At 36.7% G+C, this 24,724-nt stretch overlaps 1 long non-coding RNA gene across 2 annotated transcripts in view; it reads left to right on the top strand.

Moving 5' to 3' along the window:
• LOC131402674 (uncharacterized) overlaps positions 1-1,808 on the top strand; it is a 48,942-nt gene extending 47,134 nt beyond the window's left edge. For both annotated transcript variants that reach the window (XR_009218880.1, XR_009218881.1), the window contains one exon: positions 1,504-1,808. This is a non-coding gene — a long non-coding RNA (uncharacterized LOC131402674). The remainder of the gene's footprint in view (positions 1-1,503) is intronic.
• The last annotated feature ends 22,916 nt before the right edge of the window (positions 1,809-24,724 follow it).

The following is a 24,724-nucleotide window of genomic DNA, read 5'->3' as shown; positions in this document are numbered from 1 at the left end:
TTAGAGTTCTCTATTTCCTGTTACAAATAACGTTATTCTCCTCAGGCAGGGCTGAGAACCTCTTCACCCTTATGACCTGCCTTTCTCCCTGGACAGAATTCCTGTGCTACCATACCGGAGCTGGGGGCAGAAATCTGCTTTTCCCAAAGTGACATCTGTAATCCACTATAGGCACCGGAGTGTGTGTGTGTGGTAGCTCTTGGTCTTCCTGGCTTGCCTTTCTGGGCATTGAATCTCCACTCTAACAGGTGCTGGGGCAGAGGTGATGGGCCCCAGTATCCACCACCTCCTCCGCCTGGGGCAGAGTGGGGATGAGATGGGGGAAGAGGGACCAGGGTCTCCTTTACCACACCTGCTTGGAATAGAGGTTCTGTGGGGGCTGGGGGAGGGAGGAGTTGAGGGAGGGATGAGAAATGCCAGCAGTTGCCGCTCCTGGGATGATATCATAGACCCTAGGATCTGGGGGAGAGGGAGCCCTGTCTTCTTGGCTGCCCATCCCTAGGGTAGAGCTTTTATAATGTGGAGCTGGAGAGTGGAGGTAGGTAATGAAATGAGGTTGGCTCAAATTCCACAGACTCTCAGTGTTCTTACCAATATTGAGTAGCTTTTGTTGAATGAATTTTTATGCATTTTCTATATACTCTTGTGACAATTTCCAGAGACTTTAAGTGATTGTTTTTTATAATTTTCACCAGTGGAATTGATATTTTTCTGGGGAGAAGGTCAACCAAGCTCCTTACCCCATTCTTTTAGAAGTATCACAGCAGTTTATTCCTACTCTGGCTTCTTCCACTTTTTCCCTTCTAACTTCTCTAGTTTTATTTGAGTAGCTCCAAGTTTTTACCTCTTTCAAACTCTTCCCAAATTACATAGAGATCTGCCAGCTGCCCTCTGCCAGGTCAGACCATAGTTTTCCCACAACTTCTTTTCTGTGTTAACTATTGATGGATATTCATAGACAATCAGTCTTCTAACTTTTCAGAATTCCATATGAAAATATTTACTTCTAGCCCTAAAGAGAACCACTGGGCATCCATATATCTCAAAAATTCATTGTTTTAAATATTTTTTATGCCTCTGTGTTTTTTGCACTCATATGCCTGCCTCAATGCACTCTAGTTAGAATATAAGTTCTTAGGTGACAAAAACCAGACCTACATCTTTCTCTCTGTGCAAAGCCTTGCACAGTGTCATTAAAATAAAATCAGTGTTAAATGCCTGAGTTAGATTTTGACTGTGTTTAAGCATGGGGTAGTAAAAAGAATCTTTCACACCAAGTCAAAAAAATTGGTCTCAAGATGAAATAGGTCCATTACATAACAGTCAGCCCCCTCATCAAACATGGGGTAAGAGTTCACTCATTCACAATCATTCATTCAACATAGATTTACTGAACACACATCATGGGAACAATACTTGCTTTCCCTTCCTCATAATATTATGATGATTTTCCAAATGAAACAATAATGATTGTGAAAGATTTTTTTTGTTTTTTTTTTACAGCTATTAAAATGTGTAGATGCAAAATTCTGACTCCAATTACAATGTGTGTGGAGGGTTTCCACACCACTAAGCAATTCTTGGACACCAGCTGGGTGTCATATACTTCAACTCAATTCTGACACTATCTACCTGGAGATGGTGTCAGATCCCACAGGTTAAGGGTTCAGTGATACAAGACTGCACCCCGCCCCTTTCAGATGCCAACTGCAAGTCCAGGTTGTCACCTGTGCTTCTGACGGACTGGCTATAGATCGGAGGTTCCAGTGACCGCTCCTTGGGTTTGATTACTTCACTAGAATGCTCACAGAACTCAGAGAAACATTTACTTATTAGACTATTAGTTTATAACAACCAGATGGCAGAGGTGCATAGACCACGGTATGGGGAAAGGACGTGGAGCTTCCACACTCTTCACTCTTGCCAAACAGTCACGTGGTCACCAACCTGGAAGCTCTCGGAACCCCCTCCTTTTGGTTTTTATGGAGGCTTTATTACATAGGCATGGTTGATTAAATCACTGGCCATTAGTGATTGAACTCAATCTCCAGCCCCTCTCCCCTCTCCGGAAGTCTGGGGGTGGGACTGACAGTTCCAACCCTCTAATCACATGGTTGGTTCCCCTAGCAACCAGCCTCCATCTTTAGGTGCAGTCCAAAAGTCACCTCATTAACATTTGACAGACCAAACTCAGGTGTGGTTGAAAGGGGCTTATTATAAATATCAAGACACTTTTATTGCTTTTATCACTTAGGAAATTCCGAGGGTTTTAGGAGCTCTGTACCAGAAATGGGGATGAAGACTAAATACATATCTCTATTAAAAAATCACAATATCACATGACGTAAGGTTATGTGATTCATTACAATTGTTTTCAACGATATATAGTTCTCATAACAACAATCAAAATTAACATTTGTCTGCTGCAACCCATTTGTTACCACCTTTACATACAATTTGAGATTACAAAGAAAGTCAAATTATTAGAAACTATCTATACAACAAAACTCACAACATACCAAATGTTCGAGGCACGTTATGAAATATCTCGGTCCATTATTGATCAGATACTATTTTATTAAGAAAATTTATAATAATAATGTGTTAGAAAAGACAGTCACTGGCAGAGGAGACCCAAGTCAGACTTTAACTCACTTTGTGGCCTTGAGTAAGTCAATTTAAGTTTCAATCACATTCTCTGGTCGTATTATAGTACCTGTCCAGTCTAATTTGCAGGATGGTTCTGAGGATCAAATGAAATTCACGTGAAAACATATTGAAAAGTCAAAAGCATTATGCAAGTCATAGGTGTTAGTCACAGACTATATTCAGTTGAGTTATGAAATTTTCAGAGAAAAGCTACAAACTAGATATAAACTGTATTAGAGACCCATAAAAGTATTCCCTCATTCTTGAATGGATAAACTCTTGGCTTCTGGGTGATAATAAATAGAGTAAGGCGAACATCAATTGGAGGACACTTCTAATAAAACAATTGCAGGCATGATACAGGAGCCAGAGGCACAGCACTTAGGACCAGAGGCATTGCTCTGTCCCTCTGGGAACACATGCAGTCCACAGTGGCGCAGGATTTTGACAGAGAATAAGGAGATTGCTTGTGTATAGAGTCCTGCTGCATATGTGACATTTCTGTTCATTACTCACTCACTGGCTAGGTTTGATTACTGCTGTGGCCAGATAGTCTGGGAAAGAAAAAGGAAATAGATGGGCCAAAGACCTTTGATATATTAGAGTACAATAAATGACAGCAGAAAGTAAACAGCCATCTGAGGGGGCTGGGATAAGAAGTGGTTAGCACACGCCCTGACAAGCTCTGTGGCTGCTTGATGAATTTCACAGTGGCCTTTTCAGAAAGGCAGAGAGTTCATTTCCTGGAGGAATAAAATATTTTCACACAGTTTTCTCCACAGAACAGTTAGATAATTAGGAGGGATGATACAGGTCAATCATATATAAATACTAATGATAGCTATTAATTAATAGTAGCTCAGGACTTCATGTTTATTTTTATTTAATCATTACAACAATCCATATAGGTATCATAATCTTCATTTTAGAGCTGAGAGAGTTTAAATACCTAGACTAGGGTTGCACAGCGTGTAGGTGGTGGATTAGAATTCAGATCTAGATGATTCTAATTCTAGATGTCATGTTCTTTGCCTGCATCTCTGATTCCCAAACACCAATCCTTGATCAGTGTTTCTTCATGTCAAAATTTTCCTTGGTTTACTGAACATCTTTCAGAGAAATGCATGACTCTATGTTTGATAAATCTTTGTGACAAAATTGCAAGTTGGATATTCTATGTCTGTTCTTTCTTATTATATTGTAAATTTCTGCTTCATGAAATTCAAACATTTTTACACCATACTGACACCATGAGTAAACAAATAAACAAAACTTAAATGCTTATAAAAATTGAATCTCTGAAAAATATTACTTCTAGGGGCCACGTTATTCTTTTATACACAAATGTTTAAGTCACTCATACTCTTAAATGTACTAAAACGATAAATATGCCAAGAGGACATGAGAAAAACTCAGCGTTAAGCGTTAAGCTTCCTTTAAAACTATTGATGTTTACAGCATTTGCTGTTACAGTAAAACGCTCGTTAATTGTGATGCCTAGAACGCACCTGCAACACGTAGACATCCTTTGAGGAGGCACTTTCCCTTCCCCTTTGTCTGAGCGTGCACATGGCATTTCCTAGGGTTCTTTCCGTGAATTCTCCTTTGTGTGCTGTTACTGAGGCTTTCATCCAATTCGTGGCTGAAAATATTAAAGTGGTTGCTTAGAAACGCTGAAGTGGGAAATTTATGAGTTTTCAGAAGGTTGCATTGACGTGTAGGGGTAGCATATGGTGATCTGACAGGTTTTATTCCCTAGCCAAGGAGAGGAGTAGCCTTCTGTGATCTCTCTAATTATTTCATGGCACTTTAAGATGCCAAGCTGAATTTAGAAAACAGCAAGGCATTAGGGCTAAGGAAAAATAGAGCGTAATTTTTGTTTCCGGCACTTATGACGGAAGTATTTGTTGTTCATTTTTTAAAATTGATTGGAATGTTTTTAGAAATCTAAAAGCAGAGGATAAATTTTATCCAAAGGATAGAATCAAAAGCTCATTATTTTGGCTGAAATAGAAACAAAGCAAGAATGTTAATGTGGAAAGAAAAAAAGACAACAACGAAATGCAGATATTTCATAAGGAAGAGTTATGGTCTTAGAAAATTTTAACATATCAAAATCCATTTAATAATATATACTGGGAGAGAATTCAAATTTTTTTTCCAACAACTCAAGAGGAGTTGGATATTAGGAGACAGAATCAAGGAAGACAAATACAAATAAGAAATTAATATATGATTAAGGAATTGAAACCCTAGTAATGCATAGGTGTTAATTTGTGTTATGGCACCAACTTGGTCTTGGGGGAAACATCATGAAAATTTTGGATGAACGAAATGAAATGAATAATTCATTCATTTTCTCATTCTAAAAATGTTCACCACAAGCCAACTATTTCAGGAAAGATGTTAGGCTCTAGGGATAAAAAGAAGAGAAAGACATGGACTTTCCCCTCATAAAACTTCTAGTTTCTGAGACACAGGCATATAAGTCAATGTGGAACCCTATATGGAATGTATAATAATACAAATGTGCCATGGGGCTTTGTGAACATAGGGGGCCACAATATGGTCATGGAAAATTAGGAAGACATAAGGGTGGGCTAATTACCATAATAATTCTAAACTATTGTGGTTTAACACAGTAGGACTTTCTCTAGCTCGTGTATTTCTATATATTTGATATACTTGGTGGGGCCCCTCTCACTTGGTGTTTTAAATGCTCCCATCCTATGGCTCTGGCATCTCCTAGGGCCTCAGAGTCCACTGCTGGATCCTGTGCATCAGGCAGGAAACAGGGGACAAGAAGGCCTGTAGGTCTTTTTTTTTTTTTTTATAGGCTAGGCCTGGAAGTGGGACATAGTCTAGTGACCACAGCTTAGTCACATGGCCGCATCTAACCTCAAGGGAAGCTGTGAATTAGGAGGAATAAAAACAAGTTTGTTGACTAATTGCTTATGACAGCTTATTGGAGAGGATTTCATCTCAACTGAACTTTAAAGATGTGAATCTGGCATTCAGATGAAGAAGATTGGGTAAGAACATTCCAGAAAGAGGGAAAAACATGATAAAAGACATAGATGTAAAAAACTTAAGGGACATTTTAAAGACCAGTGTTGTTGGAGTATAAGTTGCAGGTCCTGATTAATGAGAGATGAAGCTCCACTGCTGATGTTTTTTCCTGTTACACTTTCAATGTATATCCAGTTGCCTACCTGACATTTATCCTCTGATGACTCAAAGGCTTATCAAATTCAACCTGTACTAAACCAACTCCAGGATCTTCTACTCTACTTCTTGGTCTTTGCCCTGGCCCCCTTCAAACCTTCTCCTCCCTCATCCTATCACAGAAATAAAAAATTGGGATAGACTGATGGTTGCCTGAGATAGGGGGTAGGAGGTGGGCTAAATGAGTGAAGGGGGTCCAAATGTACAATTTCCAGTTATAAAATGAATAAGCCATGGGGATGTATTGTACAGGGTGGTGACTATAGTTAATAATACTGTATTGCGTATTTGAAAGTAGCTAGGAGAGTGGATCTTGAAAGTTATCACGAGAAAAGAAATTTTGTAACTATGTATGGTGATGGACGTTAACTGGGCTTATTGTGGTGATCATTTTGCAATATTGAATCATTACGTTGTATACTTGAAACTAATAATGTTATGTCAATTATACCTCAATAAAAATAAATTTTAAAACATTGGAAATGATCCTTGACATCTCCCTTCCCTAATTCCACAAAACTAATCTATCACTAAATCTTACATATGTTAAATTCAAATTTTTCTTGAATATGTTCATTTTTCTCTATTTCCACTCTACCACTCAGCTCCAAACTAACATCATCCATTGCTAGATCTATCACAATAGGGACCTAACTCATCTCTACTCTTGCCATCCATTTTTTCCTCTGTTCAGTCTGTTATACACAGTGATACATTAGAAACCAGGCCCATTACCAGCAAAATGACTTGCATTTATTTGGTGCTCACAAAGTACTAGGCATTGTTCTACATATATTGCATTGATAGTCTTATTTAGTCCCCACGTAGTTACATATAGTAGTGTCTATTCCCATTTCATTTTATAAATGTAAAAACTGGGGTTTGGAAGGTTTAGGTCATTTGCCCAAGTTCATACACCTATTAGGTCTGATTAACTTTAAAATTTAGGTGGTCTGTTTCCCGACCCTATGTCCTAAATCACCATGCTAAATTTTCTCTCAGTGCAGACATTTAAAAGATTTATTTATTGAGTAAATGAATAAGTGAAGAAAAAGTGGCAGATTGACAAGTGCCACATATAATGGAGGATCATGTTAACACATTTTATCTTGTCCATGTGGTGGAAAGGAATGGTTACATTTTTTTAAGAAAGCAATGATATAGATCTAGAGATTTGAAAGGTGTGTTCATTACATGCATGGAAAATGGAATGGAAGGGGGAAGGTTTCAAGGCAGAGAGTAATTTCATTAGAGTATGAAAGAAATGGGCAAGGGGAATAAGGACAAAATTATATCAGAAAAGGTTAGAGATTCTTTCAAGTTCTTGATGGCATATTCCCTCTTTGTCTCCTTCGTAGTCTCTTTCCTTCCCCAATATACCACCTGGTCCAAATGCAACATTAATTGTATCTTTCAAAAACAAGTTCAGTGTCGACAGACTTTCTAATGGTGAAATGAGGCATCGTATGTAGAGTGACGACCCAACACAGTTCTTCAAGAAAATGAAATTCTTTCCTTCACCTTCTTCACATTCCCCCCTCAAATGACCTGGATACGAGAGAGAAATGAGTGTAAAGTTACCACAGACTTGAGTTTAGAAGAATAAGCAGTCACAAAAGTATTAGAAGATAAGGATAAAGTGTCCAAGCTTGGAGAACGTTATTTTCTTGATTTTAGAAGATGGAAAAGTCAGTGAATGTATTTTAATTTTGCCTGTTTTGCTTATTCTGCTTAATTCTGGTCAGAGCTAATGGTTTCAAATGATCCCAAATGGCTCTAAAATTTGGTTAAATATAAGAATACATGCAAATGAGAATAGAAGAGTATGCAGTTTTAACTATTTATGTAAATGATTTCAAATAGACATAGCATTTGAAATCTCTCTTTCCCTCTGTGTGTGTGTGTTTGCGTGCGTGAATGTGTGTATGTGTACCAAGAATCAAAATGAATTTCTTAAGCAGAATCTATCTTGGGATATTTATTCTGATTAATATGATATGACAATGTATCAGAGTAAATAACGTGGTAAAATATGTTGGGCTAAATTTCTAGTTTCTACTTTTTTTTCGTGAGGAAGACTAGCCCTGAGCTAACATCCGGTGCCAATTCTCCCCTTTTTTCTTGAGGAAGATTGGCCCTGGGCTAACATCCACGCCCATCTTCCTCTACTTTATATGGGACGCCGGCACAGCATGGCTTGACAAGCGGTGCGTTGGTGTGAGCCCGGGATCCAAACCTGCAAACCCCAGGCCACCGAAGTGGGTCGCGCACACTTAACTGCTTGTGCCACTGGGCCAGCCCCTCTAGTTTCTACTTTAAATGCCATAAATCTATTCCTGTAAATAGGATTTGGGATAAGATAGAAAGCCTAATGTATAACAAGCATATTCAATGAATACATCAGACATGTAATCACAAAAAATGCTAAAGACACAGGTTCTGCAAAATGTTATGCATTTTTGCTGAGCATGTAGGACCTGCATTTTCTGAAAATATCGAGTTCCTCTGTGTGTTATTTAACTTTCAAAGCAATGAATTACAAGGACTAGGGTTATAGAATGAATTCTTCATAGTAGAGAATCTGGGAAGTGACAAAGAAGGAGAGAATGGCAAATGGGAAGGGAGATTTCCTCTATGTTCCTCTCTCTGTAAATGCATATTTCTAGTGCAGGAAGACCACTTAGCTGAATAATTTATAATTATTCTGTTAGCATGAAGTTCATCAGAGAAAAATAAATGAAAATAAAACTCGCATGCACTGTTACAATTCTTTCTCTGTATTTTGTGTTGACTTTTATTTTTTCAGGGAAAGATTCACCCTGAGCTAACATCTGTTGCCAGTCTTTCTTTTTTTTTAACTCCTGAAAGCCCCAGTACATAGTTGTATATTCTATTTGTAGGTTCTTTTCATTCTTCTGTGTGAGCCACTCCCACACCATGGCAACTGACAGACGGGTGGTGTGGTTCTGCACCTGGGACACGAATCTGGGCCGTTGAGGCAGAGAGCACAGAACTTTAACCACTAGGCTATCAGGGCTGGCTCTGTATTGACTTTTGATACTTGTATTTTTCTCTCTAATTTTAGATGATTTATCCACTATTAATAACATATCAGTAAATTCCGATAATTTAAATATTTTAATAATTATCCTGTAGAGAAGGAAGAACTATTCCTCTACCCTCTAGCTTCTTCTGGCTGATCTAAGAGTTAAAGAATTAAATCGACAAAAGACAGAATAACAGTGGAAAATCAAACAAAGTTTAGTAACATGTATACATAGGAGAAACCCAGGAAAACTGAGTAACTCACCAAAATGGCTGAAGCCACCACCTTAAATACCATCTTTAGTTAAAGACAATGGAGGATGTTGGGGGTAGTGGTTTGGGACATCAAAGGGGAGGAAGGCAATCCATATGAGATGAAAAAGCAAAAGTTTGGTAAACAAATGTTTGCCATACCTTGCAGAGACAACGGAACATGGAGAGGACTTTGATTCAACGCACCTTGCTAGGTTCCTCCCTGTCCATCACACCTAGTTCATACTATACTATAGTTCCTTATGGTATTAGTTCCTTCCCAGACCAGACCTTCCATCTTAAATTCTTTTAGCAGTTAGGGGGAAGGTCAAATTTCTTTCCGAGTCTTTTGTTCTTAAAAATAATCAAGCCAAAGAGACACACTTTGGGGTAGCAAATTCTGTTCCCCCACATTCCCAACACGAATGTGATTAAGAACAAATATAAATAAAATAAGAGAATCATGATAGTTTCTTATGTGAGAAAAGTAAGTGAAAAGAAATTAATGTTTGGACCTTTGTCACTGAATAATAATAATAATCAATTTGGGGGGTGGGGGTGGGCGAAATGGGTGAAGGGAGTCAAAAGGTACAAACTTCCAGCTATATATAAAATAAATAAGTCCTGAGGTGTAATGTACAGCATGGTGACTATAGTTAATAATACTGTATTGTATATTTAAAAGCTGCTGAGAGAGTAGATCTTAAAAGTCCTCAACAGAAGAAGAAAAAATTTTGTAACTGTGTGTCCTAATGAGCGTTAACTAGAGTTACTGTGGTGCTCATTTCGCAATATATACGAATATCTAATCATTATGTTGTACACTTGAAACTAATATAATGTTATATGTCAATTGTATCTCAATAAAAAATAATAAAATAATATTACGATCCACAAAGCAAAGTCAATTGGAGTTGTCAAGAACTTTAACATTTTTAGATGTTATCTGAAACATTTAGAGAGGAAATGACATAATGTCTGGGATTTGTTTTAAAACACACCAACAGACAAATATAAAAGAAAAACGGGAGAATAAACGAAACCGTCATAAAAAATGTTGATTGGTGTTGAAGCTTAATGTTGACTTTGTTATATTTTTTCTATGTTTGAAAAATTTTACATTGAAATTAAAAAAATAAAGTTAAAATAAAGCTCTTCAGCAATGTTAGGTTGCATAATCATCCATCAATATATGTACGGCAATAAGGTAAATGTTGTTGATGACAAATCTATCAAAATTGAAAGAGTATGGTAGAAAAGAAAGAGCAAAACTTTAGACGGAAACAGACCTGGATGTGATTGCTTCCTTTTATGTTTGCCTACCAAGTGACTTTGGGTAAGGTCAGAGTTACAATTTTCCCTTATATAAAATAAATATAATATTTTTTTGCAAGGCTAGAATGCGATGGTCTTTGCAAATGGCTAACAAAATGAGTGGAATGTATATTAAACTCTATAAATGCTTCTCATAGTAATTGTTCATGATGATGATGACAATGTTGATATTGTTAAGACTCTAATTTCAGAAATCTCATTTGGTCTTGGTTTAAAAATCTATTAGGTCAAATGACTCTAATGATCAAATGATCTAACATTTGGTCTTAACTCTATTGGCATTGATGTCTCCAGAAAAGGAATCATTTCACAGATCATTCCACAAGAGATAAAGGTCTCAAATAGTCTTTCGTTCAACAAATATTTATTGAGCTTCTACTATACACAGGTCCTGCTCTAAGAGCTGGGAAAAAAGCACTAAACAAGATACACAATGCCTCTGTCCTCAAGTGATTAATATGCTAGTAGGAACATGGCATTATGACTGAAAACATAAAAATTCAATCACTTGAAGTATTGAAATATACGAAATTAAATAAATTTCAATCATTGCAACATGATTGATAACATATAAATATTAGATATAATCAATGCAGAAGCATTGGGTGGAAAAATTCCAATACCATCAAATTCATACCAAAATCAATATTCACAACTAAAAGGGAGATTCACTACATTTTTCTAAATATCATAACCAATCAAACCCATTTTTGGTTTATTTCTTCAACATTTTCTTATTACATGTTCTATTATGTATTTTCTGCATGTGCCATAAAATAAATAAAGCAAAATATTTATAAAATATGATAAATTTTAGTTATTTGGTAAAAGTGAGTCACTTTATTTCTATTATTTACGTTCTAATCTTACCCATAATTTCCTTATAAATGTTGCTGTATGTGTTCAAAAAACCTAAATACATGGCATAATTTTGAAGATATGTATAATTTTAAATCATCTGTTTAAATGAAGCTACTGGATATTTACCAGTAAATTATTAAACAGAATAATAGGAATAATGGTTTATTTCCTCCCCCATAAGTAGTAAAGTTATATAGACAGGCAAATCATCAGTAGGACCGGAAATCTCTGTGCTATCATTTTCAAATTTCTGTGACAAAATTGCTCAATTTCTTTAGCCCAGTTTATGTGGCAGCATTTCTAGAGTAATAAGGCAGGCAATTATTTAAAAGTCTGACCTGTGGTACATTTATTATGTTATGAATGTAACCTACTTATAATGTGACTCTTTCTTTTACTTCCCATTAAGTAATTTCTCCCTACCTTCACCCTAATTTTAAGAAAACCACCAGATTTTCTGTTTTGAAAGAAAGTGTCACATAATTAAAAAATTATGTGCCTGAAAGAAAAACATAAAAATACTCTCATATCATATTTATTTTCAACTTACATTATGATTGATTATTAGAATGTTATGAGCCTAATTAACATCTTTCTCTACATTAACTTTTATCTTTATAAGTACAATTGTTACTGTAGGTCTTTGTCATTGTGGGCAGCTATTTATTTTTAAAATTTAAATAGATATCATGATGATCTTGGCAATGTTGACAAATCAAGGATTTTCTGTCTTTGGTGACTTACAGGAGCCTTTTCTAAAAATATTAGTAAAAGCTTTAGCCATCTGAGCAGGTAACCTTAACTTATTATAACAGCTGGAAATACAATTTGGATCCAACTATTCTTTGATAAACTAGTGAGTTTTGCATTATCATACCTGTATCATGGCTAAAATTTTAAAAACAAAAGCTATAAGATCTCTGCACCTGTCTGTATGTTTACGTATGTCTATATATGTAAGTTATAGATGTGTTTTTCTATCTCTGGATGATATATTGCCAAAATTAATTTGTAAAGATCTCTATTTAATTGGCTCAAAGACAATCATGTATATAAATCAAGTATAGTCTCAGAAATATAGAAACTAACCCAAAAGTTTTTCAAGTTCATGTGATCTAGGATAATCTTCACTAAATAAGAGCTAGTTTAAGTTTGTTGGTTTAATTAAAACAGGCATGTCTTTAGAGTTAACAGCATTAAATACTTTTATTCTGCCTATCAGGTTCTGAATATCAGCTTCCAATATGGCCAACTTCTGACCATAGAGCTGCTTAAAAAAAAAATCCTTTTAAATATCTTATCAAGTTTCAGCCAGGAGAAACAGTAAATGTTCTTGACAGTATTGAACAATACCATGGGGACAAGAGGCATCTCTAAAGAGAGTGTAAAAGATACTGTCCTCCCAAGACCCAGAGCCACTCCCAAAGACAACCAAAAGAAAGACTTAGATGATTCCCCTGAGAGCTGGCAACAGTCAGCAGGACCATTGCAGCAAATGGAGTGCAACTTACACTTATGTACAGCCATATCTAGCCACAAATGAGGTGCCACTTACATCTCTGTCTGTTCATATTTTGGGGGCCCCCAACCTGATGGTTGCCAAGCCAAGTTCTCAGGACACAAAATGAGACAAACAAGAAGGAAATAGCTGTCCCTGGGAAAGAAAGGACTGATAACCAATGTTTTTCCTGCCAATCTGAATTTGGAAAGGAAGGGACAGCATAAAATTTTACCTTCCTCTCTTCCTCTCTCGACCAGTCACCACAGACAGAGATCAGGAGAGCTGACTGGTATGAATTCTTACCCTTTGCCAGTTTCTGCCAGTTTTCCCAGGATGCCACCTGCAGGCTTAGGAGTGAGTAGAGTGTCCCAGTGGGTCTCATCCAGGTCACCAGAAACTGTAGAAGAGGGAAAATAATTTTCCCTGTACCCCCTCCAGCGCACTTGTAAATGGATAAGCTTACCTAAGATGGTTAAAAGTTCTCCACTGTGGCCACTGTAATTCAAGAAGATCTTTGGTGAGGATAACTTACTCATTCAGTATTAAAACAAAATTTTATTCACCCGAGGCCTCACACTAGCCCCAGTCTAGTTCAAGTTGGACCCAGTCCCACCCCAAATCCAGTCTGGTTTCTAAATAGGACCCAGTCTGACTCCAGACCCAGTCCAGTTTTTAACTCGGATCCACTCTGACTCCAGCCAGTTTCTAGACCCAGTCCAGAAAAAAAAAAAAAGCTCAAATGAAGTCTGAAAGCTTATAACAAAAAAGCAGTGGAGGTAGGATCCAGGATCCGAGCGGGACTTGCCCGTGCCCTCCAGGGGCAGCAAGAAAGCAGTGACCTCAAGGGGCTTAACAGGGTCCCACACCTTGTTGCTCAGCGTGCCTAGGGGCCACCGGGAGTCTCCTTTGCTTTCCTCTTCTGACACCAAAACTATTCAAAGATAATCTGAGGCATATTAAAACATTAAGAGTTCACTTGAGTAAAAATCGATTCAAATCAGGTAGTGTCAAACCAGAAGTGCTTAGGAGTGCTCCCTGGTGGGACAGTTCTTCGCTTTACTGTGGGCTCCCAAAAATGAAGAGGTGATTATAAAACATATGGAGTAATCAATTCATAAAATATTCACTGAGTGACAGGTGCCAGCCTTAAGCCTGGAGCTGAGGATTTAAAGACGAATGAGGAAGTCTTTACCCTTCTATAGCTTACAGTCTGGTGGAGAGTTTGTAGGACTTCAAGTGGACGGTCAAAAGTGAATTAGGGGAAAAGCAGAGACCGGAAATTCTGCCCCATCTCTCAGGCTGGGCAGCACGTGGTACAGCTGCATGTGTGACGTTTTCTTTCTATTAGCTCACAAATGGTGAAGCCCTCTGCCCTTTCTGAAGGACGAAACTATTCTGAATGCCTGCGCCCAACTCCATTTCACTCTTGGCTTAAATTGTTTTAGGAGGACATCTCTCTTTCCTAAACTATCCTTCATGCCGGGAAAGGACTAAAAGCCCTGCTGATGCCGGGTAGCCAGAAATTCAGGGAAAAAGTAAAACAAGATTTTGTTGATTGAGCACTAGGAAGGTCGCATGCGCCTCAGAGCACGGGCCAGCTGCTCAAGTTCCGGCAAGGCTCGCAATGACCCACGTGCCTGAGTTGGCTGGCGCTGACTGGACTTTTCCTCACGGCATGGCTGGGACTAGAACAGATTTGTGTGTGTGTGTGTGTGTGTGTGTGTGTTTTAAATTGGTGTGTGTACTAAAAGTCATGAAAAAGTTCAAATATATGTACAAAAAATTCTAAAGAAGCCCATGAATGCAATTAGAAAATTTCCCCTGTACAGATGTATATATTAGCTCTTTCAGTAATTACCTTCAAAAGAACTATATAAGAGAAAAGATTGGGTAAAATACAGTTAATAGCTTCTCCCACCACTCAAATCGAATGTCGAAATAACAAAGAAATTAAGAACTGGCGTGGATAACTGTCCTTCATTATGGCAGTCCATAAGCCACATCTGGAGGACAGAAGGCTCTCCAGTGAACACCCTCCCACTCGTGCCCCTTCATCACACTGTGTGAACACAGAGACCTTTCAAAGCAATGAGTGGAAAAAGTGGGCCCATTAGCTGAGAAACTGAATAGGTGATGTTTTATTTTTCTTTACCATTAAATGTAAATTAAGGTAAAACTGAAGTAGAGTCATTACCATTTATACAAACAGTATCTATAATAAAGTATCAACTTTAGAATGGCCAGGAGGATCTTGCAGATGAAACGAGCACTGGACCACACATGACAAAGACTCCTATGTACACTCAGGTGTATGAATAAATTTAGCACCTACTTTCAATTTGACATTCCTATAAGACTTAGAAAGAATAAAGTAGATCCCATCAATATGAAAATTAAAAAAAAATCAGTTGTGAGTTTCCATTAATGTGCAGCAAAACTCAAATATTTTATATTTTATTTAAATGAACCCTCCCATTTGCAAATTTTTTACAAAGAATTATGTTCAAGAATACAAAGAAAAACAGGAACTGATAAAAGTATCAAACACTGCCTAGCGGATCTGAAGTATTTCTTCATATGATTAAACTACTAATTGGCAGTACAACTAAATTATGTTTCTGACTAAATGGGCTTCAATTTTTTTCCATTTAACATCAAGGCAATAGTGAGTTAAAGCGTGCAAACTTCTCGGAGTTCTCAGAAGTGCAATGTCAATATAATCATGATAAGAATAATCATTAATATTTTAATATCACTAAGTGTCTTGCTGTAAACTGATCCTTAGTTATTTACTTGACTAATGATACTCGCTGGTAATTTTTTTTAAATCAAACATCTTAGACATGGCGATCTTCTCTTGTAGTTTTCAATACAATTGAAGCTGGGTCATAAAATTTAGCTCACACTGTACTCAAATGTGCTGAGAAAAATTTAATTTATTTATTTTGTTTTTAAGCTAATTTGGATTTCTTCATGAGAGGAAGGATAAATAAACCCCCAACCAGTTTTAACCTTTTCCAATGCAATACGATAATCAGTCTCGTCATGCAGTGAACAAGCCATCCGCTTGCCTCCTCCTCTCTTCCTACAACAGCACACAGGTACATGAACCAATAGAAGCGGCTTGTATGATTGTGACATCAGAGGGAACTGCCAATCCAGGAGCCATGTGCTGTCCTTGTAGTGTCCTTTGGTAAGCGGTCATCTCCCTTGTCTGCTGGCTGCTAGGGACCTGTTGGGGCCAAAGTCTGGGGAGGGGAAATTAGGGACACACATATCACTTTCTTGCTCTCCCCCATTCTTCTTACCAACCCGCAGGCTAGAGACAGCACAGTCTCTCCTTTTACTTTCTTTATATTCTCCGCCTTCTACTATCAAGCAGCAAGGCCTCTGCCTTCTAGGTCCTAGGTGGAAGAGCTAACAGCCCTTCTAAAGGAGATCTCTCAACACTAAGAGCTGGAAACACCAGTCTTGGGCTTCCCTACGTGACAGAAGGCAAGGTGGCCACCAGGACACTGGAGGAAAAAAACCTTAATACAATAGGCTCATTGTACAACTATTATAGTTTCAGAGTAATTCCATCTGCCTCCCAGAAATGAATATTAATATATTTTTTCTCTTTTCATTCCTCCTGTAAGAAATTCTGTTCTCCTTCTGGACAGAAGATGCCTCATGCTAACAAAGTGAAAGTCAAGTACACAGAAAAGTAAAAGAGAAAGCACATTAATGCTTTTCTAATTGACTCTTGATATCATACAATCTTTGAGGTTTGTTTTTAACGCGGTTGAGTTGTGAGGTATTCTATTTTGAAAATGTGATAAAATGCATAGTTGACTCAAGCTATAATGGTAAATGTGTATGTACTCATTTTCCTGTGCAACTCATGTCTCTGAAGACCATATTCTTTATTATGTAATTCAAATTAGTTGTTCTATCTTCTTTGGGGGCACCTCTTCCTCTCCTAATTTTCCCCTTTTAGTTTTCCCCTTTTGCTTGAAGTTTTGAAGTCTACGTTAGTTTCTCTGCTTTTCATACTATCTCTCACCTAGGTTAGCATTAAAGAACCCAGTGAAATTTCCTCCCCCTTTACTCACCCTCCTTTCTGGCATTCTGTTTTTAATTTATTCAAGTGAATGTGTTGACATTTATTACTTACAGTGTCCTGCTCTCTGTACCATGCTCTGGTTCGGGATTTTGTTTTTCACATACTTGCAAAGTTCTCCCTGCTTCTAGTCATCAATCCATGTTATGTAACTCTACAAAATCTATTTTTAATCTCACTTTCTCCAGGAAGAATTCACTGATTAATACTAGTCCTTTGTGATGTTTTGTTGTTGTTAGTGCTGTGGAGTCCATTCTGACTCTGAGCGACCCTGTAGACAGCAGAGTGGACCCTGCCCGGTCTTTTTGCGCTATCCTCTCACCTTCTGCTGCTATATGAGACACTGCTCTACCGCTATTCACAGAGATTTCATGGCCAATTTTTTCAGAAGTGGGTGGCCAGGTCCTTCTTTCCAATCTGTCTTAGTCAAAAAGCTCCGCTGAAACCCGTCCACCATGGTTGACACTGTTGGTATTTGAAATCCTGGTGGCACAGCTTTCAGCATCACAGTAACACGCAGCTGCCACAGTATGACAACTGAGAGATGCGTGGTGTGGTTCCCTGACTGGGAAACGAACCCGGGCTGTGGCAGTGAGAGCATGGGATCGTAACCACTAGATCACCAGATTGTGATCTTACTTTTACACTATTGGTCTGTATCACCTATTTGAATCATTATTTATTATGGAAGGTAAGATTCAATTTTAATAATTTTGATGAAATATTTTTTAATCAGTCACATTAAGACTGATTTTCACAGTTTACACAGAGAGATATTATTTGCATAGTGGTTGCATTCCTACTAAATACAGTTCCCATTAAAAAATGTCCATCTTGCCACTTGCTCTGGTTTGACCTTTGTACAATTTCCTTTACCTTCCTTCTGTACTCATCACCATTTGTTCCATCTCATTTGTTCTCAGCAACTCTGTTTTAAGAACTTCTTTTTGTGATCATAAAAGTAATTTATAATAAAACAAATGAATGCGTTTCCTGTTTGAATATCTCTTTTATGATTGTGCTGTGCAATGCTCTTTCTGTTGTTTCTATTGTCTTTATTCAGCTTCTCATTTTCTTCTTTTTTTGCGTTGTTTGGTCCCTTACTCATCTCGTGTTCATAAACCTTGCTAAGGTTTTTGTACTTTAGTAAGTATTTAGCCTATTATGTCTCATCCACATTCATCTCTAATATCCCTACACTTTTATCATAATGGGATGGGATTCTATTTGACATTGAGGTTGTTGATAAATAATTTGTGATTCTTCATACTTATGGTATATGTTTTTATCTCTGATTTGAATAGACACATCGTGAAGGCATGAATATCATCTATTTATTTTACACATTCACAAAAATTAACAGAAATTCTCTAATCTCTTCCCAGAATGCCTAGGAACATTAATTACTGTCAACTAAGTATGCATTCTGGAAAGTTTAAATTCATTCAGTATCATCAAGAACAAAGTACGAAGAACATTCTAGAGGCATAGTCCCTAGTTTTGAAGAGTTCTTCACGTGCTGTTGCTTCTATCCGAAGTGCCCTTCCCAACCACTCAAATGTATAATTGTCCTTGAAGACTGAGCACAGTGCCGTCTCCTTCACAAAACTTTCTCTTGCTCACCTCCCTCCCAACAATCAACCCATCTTCCATACCGCACTTTGATTAATGCCCCCAATATTGTATGTTTCATAGTGTAATATATTTTTCTGGCTCCATGTCTGTTCTTCTTCCGAGAATATGAACACCAAGGCCAGGCAATGTGGCCTTATTCATCTTTGTATTGTCAGTGACCAGAAAAAAATATATATTCAGTAAATACTGAATAAATCATTGGGATTCATATGAAGCTATTTTTAGAAGGTGGGATTTGGTTAGAGTAAGTAGTCAAAGGAAATCTTCAGAATGAAAATCTATAGGAGATTCTGTTTCCTCACGTATACAGCTTATTTCTTTCGCTTACTCACATTTATACCTACTCAGCTGCATTTGTTATTTCACACATATTTTTCACTTGGCTGCATAAACCTGTTTGAAAGCACAATGCAGTACCTTGATGGTCGGTAAAATAGAGCTCATACCTAGACTACCTTCTTTTGGTTGATATTTTCTTGGTGGGATAGTGACGTGAGCTAGGCAGTTTTATGCCTACCTGCTCACTTTAGAATACCTATACAGATACAGATAGAGTTGTAAATATATTGTAGAAATAGAAGTTTAAAATTTTTTTCTGAACGTTAGCATGAGAGTTACTCTTTAAAGTTTATAACAAACAATAAGCCATAAATGTTAGCTCCAGTGTCCTAGTTTTGTTTAAAATGACAAAATTTTTTAATATAAAAAGTAAATATGCAATATTAATATTGATAATATGTAAAGTTGGGATATAGAAGAGATTTCTATTTCCAGCAATATGGCAAATTAGATTTCCTGAAAATTTTAATGGGAAAAAAAGATGACAGATAAAATACAATAAGTAATACATATAAAATAAAATAAAGCACAAAACACAAATATTTAAATAAAACACATGGCTGAGTTTACTAGGATGGAAAGGACAGCTCTAAGGATCAAAAAAAACAAAAACAAAAACAAAAAACGAACCTTGAGAAGAAAATATGCGAGCTAATGCTGAGGCTTGTCAGTACTTGCCATTCTGAGAGTGCTTGCTAGTCTGGGTAACTAGGAGATTGAGTATTAATGCCCATAAAGGAACAGAAAAGAGAGTTGTAACTGAGACCCAGTTTAGTTTACCTAATAATCCAAGAACTCTCAACTAGCCACCTGTAGTGAAGTGGTGGACTAGAATAAAATCCATCCCTTCGAAAGAGAGATGACTTGAAAGATTGACTTTTTGACTTGTTCTATAGGTAGGATTTTTTCCAGTGATAATTCACAAACATATGTTTGGGATCTGAATTTACTCTACTTACATAATCTGAGAGCGTTCATATACAAGGAATTAACATAAAAGTATTCCAAGTCCCATAATACTCCTGGGGAGGCTTTTAAAATAAACAAAACGTTACTGAAGATTTGTTTCCAACCCAAGCTGTTGCTAAGTCCGGAAGATAAAGCCCCACTGAACATTACTTCAGTCCAAAATTACAAGAAACAACATAAAGAAACAATCCAATATGAGCAAGAATCAGTGGATACCAAAAGAGTAGTACAAGTCTCCTGAACTTGTTGCATAATAGAAATGTTGGAGAAAAGCTATTAAATAAATATTTTTAAGATTAAAAAAATCATAAGAAAATAATTTACAAAAAATAGGAAGTGAGCAGGATATTATGACTAAAAGATAGTCTTAAAAAAGAACAGATCTTGAGCAATTAATAAACATATTTTCTTTAAAATTACACATAGTAATTTTAGAAGAAGAAGATTAACTGGTATTACATATTGAAGATATTACACAGAAAGAGAAATTCAAAGATAAAGATGTTGAAAACCTAAGACATCGGTCAGATAGACTGAGAAATTCAACATTTAGTCGATAGGGGTTCCTTAGCTGAATATAGAAAATGAAAGAGCCTGCTCAAAAGATAACATCTGAGAATTTCACAGAGTCAATGAAAGACATGAATCCTCTGACTTAGGAAACATTGGAGGCAGAAAAATCACACCTACGAATTCAAGTAGAAGTGAAACAGCAGAATATAAAATAGAGACAGAAGATCTGAAAGGTGGCCAGACGAAAAATGCAGTGTTTACAAAAGGACAACAATTAAACTGGCAGCATTAAAAGAAGCCAGAATATGATAGTATGTTCAAAATGCTGGGAGAATATCACTGTAAATCTAGGCAGCTCAGCTATCTTTTAGGATAAAGAAAAAAATACATATACCAAGAGTTGAAAATAATGTGAAGCAACTAGAACTCTTACGCTGTTGATAGGAAAATAAATTAGTACAATAACTTTTTTTTTCCTTGCTAAAATGGAGATAATATGGTTAGCACATTATAAGCATTCAACAAATATTAGTTTTTTACTGTTTAGTAGAGGTAGAGATGAATATCATAAAATGGTTTAAACGTCCAAGTTCACTTTACAAAGAAAAATAAGTGCCCAAGTCAATGAATAAGCAAACAAACAAACAAAAAATAGAAATACCTTGTGGTACTGAGAATGGATTCCTAGGAATCATTAAAAAAATACAATATGCTCAACTTGAAATATATGTAATTAGAATTTATAAACATTTAATATAATGCATAGAAAAAGGCATCTTTAATTTGGTACTCTCTTTTCTAACTTTTGATTATTTTTTGTTTGTTTATTCCTGATGGAATAGCCCTTAGGAAGTTATTTTCAAATACGTGTTCCCAGAAGTTCTGTGAAAATCATTTTGACACTGGGTGGGGAGAGGTTGGAGATGAGAAGGTGGAGTTCTCAGGGCTCACTCCCAGTTCAACTAGAATAACTCCTTTATTTTTCTGCTTATACACTGAGCTTTCGTACACGATAGGAGACAGGGGCAAATTGCTATTTTTAATCACAGCTACTTTTAATTAGAATCAAATTAGTAATTAAAAGAACATTTTAGTAAATTTGTTTAGGCACATTCAGCAGTAAGAGAAGGGGTATGCTTAATTGTTCTATAAAATAACAAAATACTTTGGGGCTATAAAGAAATCTGGTAAGAGTGGATGAGAAGATAAGGAAGGAGAGAGAGAGAGAGAGGCAGAAGAGAAGCTGAGATTGAGTGAAGGAGGGTCAATAAATCTTCCTTGTGGTGGAGTGACCAAATGGCGATGCCTACTCTTCCATTGGAAATTATGGTGTTTCTCTGATGTAAGACTGTCATCTGGCTCTCTCCCATACAGTAAGTAGAGCTTACTGATGAATTTTCCTTATAATTTAAATTGCTAAGATGGCTGAGAGATGTTTGACAATGTATTTAGAAGCAGTTCTCTTGGAAAGGGGCACTGAGGTAGAGGAATCCATGAAAATGTCACCACAGGAGTTTGTATAAATCCGTGAGGAGAGTCTGACTTCCATGGGGTGTAGAATTTTAGGGGTTGGAAGTGTTGAACCAAGTCTGGAATCTGGGCTTCATGAATAATGTTTCATTTGGAGAAAGGATTTTATGCTAAGTTTGAAAATTATTCCTGTAGTAAATGATTCATACAGTTACATCCTGTTTTGAACACAGAAGAAGCCATGCCATTTTCCATACATCATAAGAATTTTTACTGAAGTTGAATCTACTGTAAGAATCACACACAAAAAAATGGTTTAACTCAATCCTTTTCTGGCTGGATTGGAGGTGACATCTATACTAATGGAGTAGGGACCATAGTCACAAAAGAATTGTTGATTTCCAAGAACGAAGTGGGACCAAGGTGGGCCCTTGGCAGGGGACCTTTAGCTACTTCACAGTTAGTAAGCTTTTGCTATACAGTGTGACTTTCCCTAGGGTACTATTTGCTGGTCAATACATGGCTCCGCTATTCTAAGCCACTTCATTGGTCAAAGTGTGAGTCTCTTCTAAAAACCTAACAGGGTCAAAAGTTAATGGTCAATACTCATCTGTTGAATGAATAGTTGAATGAATAAGTGAATGTATGAATGTCATTTAAAGCTTTGTAAATATCATGTTCTCTATTGGTAAAACCTTTCTAACCCATTTTTTAGAGATTCTTTCATTATGAAAGGAGAAATATAAACGTAAATCTTATAATGATAGTGCTTTGTCAATTGTGAACGTAAACACAGTATTTAATAATACCACTTCTGGTAGTAGAATATGAATATGAACCTAAACAATAGTCACACAAGGTCATTTATGTGTGGTCATGATTGGAGGAGCCTATTTGCATGAGATACAAGGAGCCTTCTAAAGAAAAGTTCATTTTAAGAAAAAAAAGAGTCAGAAAAATAAATCTGAGGATAGGCTGAGGTTAAAGAAGATTGGCCATCTGGGGCCTGTGTTGATCATATTAACCTTTAGCCCTAATGGTTTTCTTTCCCCCTTCTCTTTATCCCAGGTTCTTGTGCCAGAGTACAGAGGAGTGGAAACTAAAACATATATTTCAAATAGCTACTTCCTTAAGAAGTCTGTTAGGCGTTGGTACCGTAACTCACCAATATTCTGGGATCCACACAAGAGAAATGTGAAGAAAGAAAGAGAGAATGACGTTCCTTACTTGTGCAGAGGACCTTGAGCAGAGTGAAGCCACCTTTTACATGTCTTAGATCCTAGAGTGTTTACTGGTAACATCGGCACTAGAGGCCCTTTTGGCACAGGTGTATGGCAGCATAGAGAGGCATTTGTCCACTCATTCATTTACACGTTCCTTCAACCGAGATTTACTGGGGCCTTAGGTAACGTGCTAAGGATTTAACCGAGTAACACAAACCCCTTTATTGAAGGCAGTGTTGGACAAAACAAACAAGTAGATCAATACTTCCAGGACACTGTGAAAGAGGAATGTGCTATGTGATATAGGATTATTTAGATGGGCAGTCAAGACTACTCAGAGAAGATTTCTATACCAGGTTCATAACCTGAGTGTTAAAGGAGGAGTAGATGTTAGAGGAAGCATGTTTTCACGACAGAGACAAGAGTAATTGTGAAGCACACAGACATGAGACAAAACTAAATTTGCAGAATATTTTAGCAAACTACATGCCATCATCTACTGAATCCTTCTTTGGGTTTATCTAAACAGGTCATAAAGTTCATAAAGTATTAATTTTGAAATACTCAAATGAAATAGGCACAATTTTTCAATTTGGTTTGTTAACTCTTCTGTCCTTACGCCTCTTACAATCTACTTTTCAATAATGACTCTGGTATTTCCGTTGGTTGCTTCTCTTTTCAGCTGGCTTTTTACAGTATCCCAGGTCAAGTTTCCTGTATGCCAAGCAGTAACTGTGAATTCTTTTTTTGATCATAAAGAAAGCTCCAAAACTTTTTTGTCTTCACACTGCCTCGATCATTGCCTCTGCAGAATAGAAGCCAATCTCTATATTTTTACATAAACTTTCTTAGCACAAAAATTCACAAATCTGACTGGATATTCTTTTTGCTTAGATGGTCTTGGTAGCTATGCTCCTCAACTGACCACCTTGCAAGTGGGCAGTTTCTATAATGAAGTGAAAAATGAGATTATGTTGATTTAAAACTTTGTGATATGTTCTTATATCCATTCCAGGTGCCTGTGGTTCAGATAGATATTTTTGGCAATGTTCTGCAAAGTTGGAAAAACATTGCTCTGTGGGTTTCTGAGAAACATTTGCTATTTTTCTCATATACGTCGTGCTAGTAGCAACTTCTAATCAGCAGGAAACAAAGGGCATGAGCAATTTATCCATTAAGTGAGTCATATGAAGTAAGCAAAAGAAGGAGACTTGCTGATGGTTAAAAGTGATATTTTTACATTTTGGTCAATGACCATTTCTCATAAATGTTTTAACATATGCTAAACTGAAAGTATTTTGGTTGAATTGTTAGTGAGATAGCAAAATCTCAATATTTTTAACATGATTTTTTTTTTAAAGAACTCAAAAATAACCATGGAGCTTTTTCCAAGACTACTTAAAAATCACTTTTCAGTTGAGATGCCAAACTTTTAAAATCAGTTTTGGAAAATAAGAAATCTATATAAATTTATCAATTAATATAGAAATAAAGTGTAAAAACCAAAGAACAAAAGAAACTCAGATGTTAGAAATCTTCTAATTTTTGAAGAACTTTAAAAACTAAAATTTTAAAGTACAATTCTATTAGTATCACTATCTAGTT

Source organism: Diceros bicornis, unplaced genomic scaffold (assembly GCF_020826845.1).
Source record: "Diceros bicornis minor isolate mBicDic1 unplaced genomic scaffold, mDicBic1.mat.cur scaffold_207_ctg1, whole genome shotgun sequence".
NCBI lineage: Eukaryota > Metazoa > Chordata > Mammalia > Perissodactyla > Rhinocerotidae > Diceros > Diceros bicornis.
The sequence above is the reverse complement of the archived record's forward strand: the minus strand, read 5'-3'. Positions and strand labels throughout refer to the sequence as shown.